At 52.8% G+C, this 8891-nt stretch overlaps 1 non-coding gene across 1 annotated transcript; it reads left to right on the top strand.

The window, feature by feature from the left end:
- The first annotated feature begins 6296 nt into the window (after positions 1-6296).
- TRNAP-AGG (transfer RNA proline (anticodon AGG)) lies at positions 6297-6372 on the top strand. The gene has a single exon. It is a non-coding gene; the product is annotated as a tRNA-Pro (tRNA).
- The last annotated feature ends 2519 nt before the right edge of the window (positions 6373-8891 follow it).

Genomic DNA, 8891 nt, shown 5'->3' with positions numbered 1-8891 from the left:
CTCGCCAAGGTCCCTGCTGGCCCAGGCCCCTGTCTTTACAACAGTGATTCAACACTCTGCCCGCAGAGACACTGTTCCACACCTTGGTAAACACGCCGTTGTTTTTTTATTTTTAAAGATTTTTATGGGGGGGGGGCGACACAAGGAGCATTGACTCTTAGCTGCTTCACTTCAGTTGTTCATTGATTGCTTGTCCTATGTGCCCTGACCGGGAGAGCCTCGAACTGGCGACCTCAGCACCGCAGGTGGGCGCGCTGTGGACTGGGCCCCCGCTGTCCAGACAGTAAACACATAGCTTTACCTCTAGTCTTGGCCCCTGTCCAGTGCCGTAACCAGAACGGCTCTCAGTCTCTGGACGTCACCATAGTAACGCCCCGTTGGGGGCTGATGGCAGCTGAGCTTACCTTCATTCACGTCCTGACCCGTCTGTGCGCTGACTCCTCCCACTAGACCTCGGCGCCCGGAGAGGAGGGGTCCTGAGGGAGACAGGCAGGGGGTCGGCATGCGGGGGTCACTGCTCACTGGTGGGAAGCTGTGCACTCCCCCCATTACCTCACGGGCCTTTTTATTTCATAGGTTAAGTGAGAGGAGGGGAGGCAGAGAGACAGACTCCTGCATGTGCCCCAACTGGATTCACCCAGCAGCCCCTGTCTGGGGCCGATGCTCGGATCAACCGAGCTATCCTCAGTGCTGGGGGCCAATGCTCAAACCAACGGAGCCACTGGCTGCGGGAGGGGAAGAGGGAGAGAAGGGACAGAGGATGGGGAGAGAATCAGATGGACGCTTCTCCTGTGTGCCCTGAACGGGGATTGAACCTGGGACGTCCACACGCCTGGCTGATGCTCTATCCACTGAGCCCACCAGCCAAGACCCTGTCCCAGTTTAAATGGAGTCTAACGTGGAGATCGTCTGGCCCTGGTGTCACAGGCAGCTGCAGTTCTGTGGGCTGCACTTCTCCATTCTCCACGGTGCATCTCAAACTCAGTGCCATCTTACATCTGATGAAATGCATTTTTTTGGAATAAATGAATTCATGCTTTCTTCCGGTGCCATTTCCTCAGTTTGGGTCTTGTTTGGGAATACAAAGAAATGAAGATTCCTCTAACGAGGGTTCTGTATGAGCTGGGTGTTCTTTTGAGAACAGGATGGCAGACTAGCAGAGGCGGACGACGCTGCCTTGCCCTCGAGGGTGGAGTGCTCAGTGCTCTGATGGAGCTGAGCGTCGGGGTGAAGCCAGAGGAGGGGCCTCCCTCAGCTCACGAGACACGAGGGAGCTTCCCGTGGGGGCAGGGGTGATGGACCCGGGATTCTGACTCAGTTCTGGGCACACTCGGCATTTTTTTACACACGGTGTCTCTTTGGATCCTTACGTGAGCTCTGTGAGGTAGGAAAATCACCCCGTCTTAGGAATGCAAAAGACCTTGGCCAGTTGGCTCAGTGTTAGAGCGTGGGCCCCAGCATGTGGGTGTCCTGGTTTGACTCCCGGTCAGGGCACACAGAAGAAGCAACCATCTGCTTATCCACCCCTCTCCCTCTCTCTCCCCCTTCTCTCTCTCTCTCTCTCTCTCTCTCTCTCTCTTCTCCCACAGCCAAGGCTCGATTGGTTCGAGCAAGTTGGCCCTTGGCACTGAAGATGGCTCCATGGTCTTCCCCTCAGATGCTAAGATAGCTTGGTTGCCGAACAACAGAGCAGTCGCCCCAGATGGATAGAGCCCTGGGGCTTACCAGGTGGATCCTGGTAGGGGCGCATGCAGGAGTCTGTATCTCTCCTTCGACACCTCTCACTTAATAAAGAAAAAGAAAAAAAAAAGTGCAAAGACTGAGGCTTGGAGAAGATACATGAACTGCCCCAAACCACATGACCGGTCAGGGCAGTGGGAGCAGGAGGGGGTCCCGTTACGCTCAGGCCTTCTGGCTCCAGGATCACTGACGTTTCACCTCCTCAGAGCTGAGTCCCGAGTGAGGAACAACCGCTCAGCACTCCCCTCACAAAGCTCCTCACCGGTGTGAGAACCCGCCCCTCCCAGCTGCCCACGACCGACCGGCCCTTGGGTCTCGCCTTTCATCTGTGAAACCAGACGCGGTCCCCATTCCTGGGCGCCCAGTCCAGTCCGAAGATGAGCTCAGACACAGACCCGGGTCAGACCCCCTCCGCGTGTGCGGGGGCGGCAGGAAACGCGCGCCCGGTTTGGCTCCCGTGGCACACTCTCCTGCTCACAAACACGAGGGGACATCGGCACACTCTCCTGCTCACAAACACGAGGGGACATCGGCACACTCTCCTGCTCACAAACACGAGGGGACATCGGCACACTCTCCTGCTCACAAACACGAGGGGACATCGGCACACTCTCCTGCTCACAAACACGAGGGGACATTCCAAGATGAATATGCAGCGATAAAAATTTAAAAGAGAAGCATTTGATTTTTTTTATTATTAAACAAGAACATCAGAAAAGCAAACAAGTCAAAGAAAGTTGTTCGATTATGCAAATGAGATGCAAAACCAACTCTGATCTCCTTGGTGAAAACGCGCCAGACACAAGGCTGAGTCCTGGAGGGCCTGCAGGTCCCTGGTCCCCTCATTTTCGTGAGCGGCGTATTTGCGTTGAGGGGATAGTGGCGGCATCTCGGGCCACACCCTGGGAAGGCCCTGCAGACTGGACCCCGGCGCTGACTCCTGTCCAGCTCAGGACCCCGCTGCTTATTCACGGTGGCCTCGAGGCCCTTGGGGTTTTCTCTCCCCCGAGAGCTGTCCCGCTCCTGCGCTCTGCACACGGGAGAGGTGGCGCGCGGTGACGCATGTAGCTGCCCTCAGGTCTGTCCTGGGGACACACGTGCCGGTTGCCGTGTGTGGCTCGGAGGACGCAGGGGACACCCACAGGAACCGCTTCTGCCCTCAGGGTGCCCGGCAGAAGCTAATGGGCCCGAAAGTTGTGCAATACCTCCGCGCAGTGTCACACCCTCCTCGGGAACCTTAAAAAAAAAAAAAAAAAAAAAAAAAGGAGCTTTCCTGGTGACACTTCCCAGCAGTGATGTGACTTATGCAGGCCGGGCCGCAGGCAAGGCGAGCGCCGGGTCCGCCCGAGCAGAGGCCGGTTCCTCTCCTGCGGAGGCCACACGGACCGTCTTGCTCGTGGCTGCGGGCGGTCACTGCTAGCCGTGGACACACACTGTTTGTGAAGGGAGCAGCTGGGGTCTAACGCCCTGCTGGCCGCTGGGCCACAGCCGGCACGTGTTTTAAAAAGCAGAACTCACTAGTAAAGTCACACGAATACCATCAACATTACAGTGGATGAAAACTGGCCATTAGAAACAATAACTGGCTTATGGTCAAATTGTTAAACTGGCGTGAATATATATTAATCGGAATATATATTCAACGTGTGAAAGGAGATCATGAGTGAGGCGGGGATGTAAGGACAGTCACACACACACACACACACACACACACACACACACACACACACACACACAGGAGTCCCAGCAACCATAGAAACAGTATCCATGGCAACAAAGGACCCGGACCAGAGAAGGGCTCCCAGGCTGCAGCATCTTCCGGATACAGCGTCTTGACGCGCCCTCTAGTGGCAGTGGCCCGGCAGCGGCCCTGCGGGAGGCAGGCACCTGTCCTGGAAATTGGTCGCCCACTTCTGAGTGCCCCAGGGAAAGTCCCCCCCGCATCACATCTCAGAGTGACGCACCCCCGCTCCCTCCTCATCCTGCGTTTGCTGGGCACTGAGACAGTGTAAGTCCACAGACAGCTACCGTTTTTCACTGGTTCTTAGACTCCACTTGCTGGAAGACACGCCATTAATTTCATTCACCGCCGAGAACAAAAACACAATTATTCGCCTGACCTGTGGTGGCGCAGTGGATAAAGCGTCGACCTGGAAATGCTGGGGTCGCCGGTTCAAAACCCTGGGCTTGCCTGGTCAAGGCACATATGGGAGTTGATGCTTTCAGCTCCTCCCCCCTGTCTCTCTCTCCTCTCTCTCTCCCCCTCCCTCTCTTCTCTCTAAAATGAATAAATAAAATAAATAAATAAAAACACAATTATTCAATAAATTGTGGCACAGGGTTCACTGTAAGTGGCATTCCGGTTGGACAGGTGTCAAGTGTAAGAATGACTCTGTGCCTTGTAACCCATAAAACACACTAAGTGACTCTGGCTGAGTCACGGCGGGAGCTTTGCCTCCTCGCATAAACAGCCGGCTTCACCGTCCCTTCATCCGCGAGCATTCCTTCTACGCACGTGTATTCAGCGGCGGTGCTGGGATCGGCCTGGTGAGTGGGTGCCCTGCCTTTGCAGGGCGTTTGTCCTGGCGATGTGGGGTTTCTGATGATCTCGGCCGCACTCACCTTCGGTGAGTCAGTGATTTCTATGACGGTGGATGATTTCCAGAAGGCAAACAGATACCAGAAAAGAAAACAGATACCACGAGGGAAATCAGAAGAGCTGAGTTCTAGTCTGTTCTTCCCTTTGATACAATGTGTCATCTCTCTCGGTCTCAGTCTGTCCACTTATTTAGTGGGTGATGATATCATCTGTCCTGCTTGGTCACTGATAAAACAAGAAGTAGCCGATTATTTTTTAAGTGAGAGGACAGGAGCTAGTAGTGCAGTTCCGCATACACCCCTACTGGGATCCACCCCGCCACCCCATCTGGGGGTATGCTTGAATCAACCAAGCTATTTTTAGCGCCTGAGGCTCATGCTGGAACCAATCTAGCAAAGGGGAGGAGAGACAGAAGGGGGAAAGGGAGGGGAAGAGAAGCAGATGGTCGCTTCTCCTATGTGCCCTGCACGGGGTTTCCAACCCCGGACATCTGCATACTGGGCTGACTCTCTATCCACTGAGCTGACCAGCCAGGGCCATCACTGCCTTCCCTGCGTGGCTGACTCTTGAACTCTCTGCCCCAGCGACACCTCAGGGTCCCCTTTGACTTTTTAGATCTCAATGCGTGGTTCCACTTTGTATAAAAGACAACCTAGGGAGCTTTTCCTTTCCCCGGATGGGACGCTGCACGCGGGTCGCCTGGAGAAACAGTCAGCCCACCGCGCGGTGGAGCGCACTCACGCCATGCCAGGCCTGGGGCACGCGGTGCCCGGTGGGCACCAGCTCGCTGAGGGACTGCGTCCTCCCAGCACGTGGCTGAGGCCAGGGTTGTCCCCGCCCCCGCAAGAATCAAAAGCTGCAGCTCCTTCTAATCTAACCAGAAAAAGTCCCTTTCTCCAGCGACGCCCCTCCAGTGCCCTCTACTGGCCAATCCTAGGATGGCGCGCGCTGCACCGAGAGGGCGTGGACTTGGAGTTGATAACTTCACCGTCAGACAAAAGCCACCACTAACCCGAAACCCTGCGGGTGGAAACACAAGAATTAAGAAACTTCAAAGAAATTTAGTAAACTAATAAAAAATATTGTCTCTGTGAAAAAAAGAATAAGAGACTATAAAAAAAAATGAACATCTAGAGAACTAAAAAAGTGTCGTCTTAATTTAAAATAGGATTTCCAACACAAAAATTTCAACAAAAGTGTTTAAAGTTGAAGGGCTCTCCAAAAAAGAAGCAAAGAATAAGAGAGAAGGGAGAAAGTCATCAAAGAAATAACTCAAGAAGTTTCCCAGCAGTGAGAGACGTAAGATTCCAGATGGAGAGGGAGCAGGGAGTGTGTACCCAAACGAGGCTCAAGGTGTGTTGTCATGAGTTTTAAAAATATTATGGACAAAGAGGAAAAAAATCTAAAATTAGTTAAGAGAAAAAGCAGATCCCGTAAAAAAAAAAAAAAAAAAAATCAAGACTCTGCCTGAGCTGTGGTGACTCAGTGGACAGAGCTGTGGTGACTCAGTGGACAGAGCGTCGACCTGGAGTGCTCGGTTCACTGGTCTGAAACCTGGGCTTGCCTGGTCCAGGCTCATGGAAGAAGCAGCGACTATGAGTTGCTTCCCGCTCCTCCCCACGCTCTTCCCTCTCTCTCTTCCCTCTAAAATCAATCACTAAACATCTTTTTAAAATAGAAATAAAAGACTGAGCTCAGATGATACAGGATTTGCAACAGTGATGCTGGAAGCCAGAGACAGTGGGGCAATGCTATCAAAATGTAGGCGTGAATTTGGCCACTTAGAAATAACTCTATCTTCAGCAGAAAAGCATTAATCGGATGTAACAGTAGAATGAAGGCATTTTTGACAAAGTCTCAACAATTTCTCTCCCTTGCCCCCCTCCTCGGGGAGTTACTGGTATACCTGTTCCACCAAAGTGAGGGGAACAAGAAAGATCAAGACGTAAGATTCTCAGCCCTGGCCAGCTGGTTCAGCGGTAGAACATCGGCCCAGGGTGTGGATGTCCCGGGTTCAATTCCCGGTCAGGGCACACAAGAGAAGTGACCATCTGCTTCTCCACCCTTCCCTTCTTTCTCTCTATATCTCTCTTCTCCTGCCATGGCCATGGCTCGGTTGGAGCAACTTGGCCCCAGGCACTGAGGGTGGCTCCATGGCCTCACCTCAGTTGCTATAAAATAGCTTGGTTGCTGAGCAACGTCCCCAGATGGGCAGAGCATCGCCCCCTAGTGGGCTTACCAGGTAGATCCCCGCTCGGGGCACATGCAGGAGTGTGTCTCTCTGCCTCCCCGCTTCCCACTTAAGAAAAATAATAAAATAAATAAAAAGTAAAAAAGAAGATAAAAGATTCTCCAAAGAGTGAGGTGCATGGGAAGCGAGGATGATGCTGGGACATCCCAGGAGGCAGGTTTGCAAGAGAGGGCGGGGCCGACAGCTCCAGACTGAAGCAGGAGTTTGCGCCCTAAACCCTGGGAGTCTTTCTCTACCTGCTTGCAGAAGGGTAGGTCCAAGAAAAAGACAAAATTAGTTATCACGTGTTTGAACGGAGAGGGAGAACTCGGAGCCAGAGTAGTGATAACTGTACAGACAAACCCTCGAAGGGAAGCCTCGCAGTGCCACCTTGTTCTGCCTGTCATTCCAAAGGGCCCGGCCGAGACCCTGCCCCTCCCGCCCTGCTGAAGATTTCAGAAGCCCCTAAAACCCTCTGTAAAAGCCCCTCTTGTTTAATAGACCTGGAACAATCCCTATTTCCTGAACTGAACCCTGACCGATACCACTTGTTACTTAAAAACAGGAAGACAAAAACCAAGCGAGCACTGAAGTGTCTGTGCCTGGGAGGAGAGAGTTGAGTTGGGACAGGTGGTGCCAGGGACCACAGGTTTTTGTTGTAAGTCCTGAACAACTAACTCTTCTGCCTTTTACAATTATACACATGTGTAAGTTTGGGGCCTGAATGGTGGTTGCACGGTGGATAGAGCGTCGACCCGGAACTCTGAGGTCCCTGGTTCAAAGCCCTGGGGTTGCCACCTTGAGTGTGGCGGGGGTCACCGACTTGAGCGTGGGTTCATCGACATGATTCCAAGGTTGTGGCGTGAGCCCAAAGGTCACTGGCTTGAGCCCAAAGGTCGCTGGCTTGAGCAAGGGGTCACTGGCTCAGCTGGAGCCCCTGGGTCAAGGCACATATGCGAAGCAATCAATGAGCAATTAAAGTGAAGCAACTGCGAGTTGATGCTTCTCATCTCCCTCCTCCCTCTCCCTTCCTATCTCTCTCAAAAAATAAAAAAATAAAAATAAATAAAATAAGGCCCTAACCAGTTGGTTCAGTAGATAGAGAATCAGCTCAGTGTATGGACATCCCAGGTTCCATTCCCGGTCAGGTCACACTGTAGAAGAGACCATCTGCTTCTCTTCCCTTCCTCCCTCTTCTCTCCCTCTTCCCCTCCCACAGCCAGTGGCTCGATTGACTTGTGGGCCCCAGGTGCTGAAGGTAGCTTAGTTGGTCCGAGTGCGTCAGCCTCAGGTACTAAAAATAGCTCAGTTGACTGGAGCATCTGCCCCAGACAGGGGTTGCTAGGTGGATCCTGGGCGGGGTGCATATAAGAGTCTGTCTCATTTAAAAAAAATAATAATAATGATAGTAAAATAAATTACACACATGTATAAGTTTGGTAAAAATTTAAAATAGTCAAATAAAAAACTCATTAAGGAGATTATATACAATAAAGCCCTAAGACATATACTGGGTTTGTTTGTTTAAGTGCCACCATCTATACAGACTGTGTTGTTGTTTATTTAAGTGGCATCTGAAACATTCCTACCGCCTGGAAAATTTACAGATGTGTAACAGGGACACCTCCCATGACTTTACAAGCCTCTTGGTGTTCGTAGACAGTCTTCACCCAGCATCCCGAGATCGGTATCTCGGCTTTTTTTAAAACGTGGCTCCTCCCATTCCAGTGGACACCCAGGTACATTTCAGGGCCGTCTGCTAGTCTCCCCTCTGATTTCACACACCGCTGCAGAAACCCAGGGCTTCCTCAGTCTCGAGCCAAGGAGGCTACCGCGGTGGCGAATAAGCCCGTGCTCCCGGGGACCGAGGAAACCCCATGTGTCCCCAACCTCCCTCGCGCTTGGCTTGTGCCCAAGAGAGAGCAGCTGCTCTGGGGAGTTCGGCCTCTGCAGTGACTCAGCGCTCCACTCCCCGGGGCTCCGTGTGTATCCCCGCCTCGGTTCCATCTTCCCGGACCGTGCCAGATGCTGGCAAGCCTTCAGTGACCAAGATCCTGAGCTCTAAACTCCTCCCTCAGCCGCCGACCAGCTGCCGTGGCCCTGCCGGGGTCCTGGGGACAATTTGTGACAAGACCTCGCAGGCTGGTGCCAGGAGAACCACTCGGAGCCTCTCCTGCTGGGGAAACACGCTTTGACCAAAGGGAGGGCTCACGGAACACGTGGCAGGGCAAACAATGGTCACTGTGGTCACCCATGTCCACTGCTCTGGTTCACTAAGGGAGGAAGCCGCAACAGCGCTGGGGACAATGTCAGAAATGCAGA

This window comes from Saccopteryx bilineata, chromosome 1, assembly GCF_036850765.1.
Source record: "Saccopteryx bilineata isolate mSacBil1 chromosome 1, mSacBil1_pri_phased_curated, whole genome shotgun sequence".
Lineage (NCBI taxonomy): Eukaryota > Metazoa > Chordata > Mammalia > Chiroptera > Emballonuridae > Saccopteryx > Saccopteryx bilineata.
This window is presented reverse-complemented; position numbering and strand designations above follow the sequence as displayed.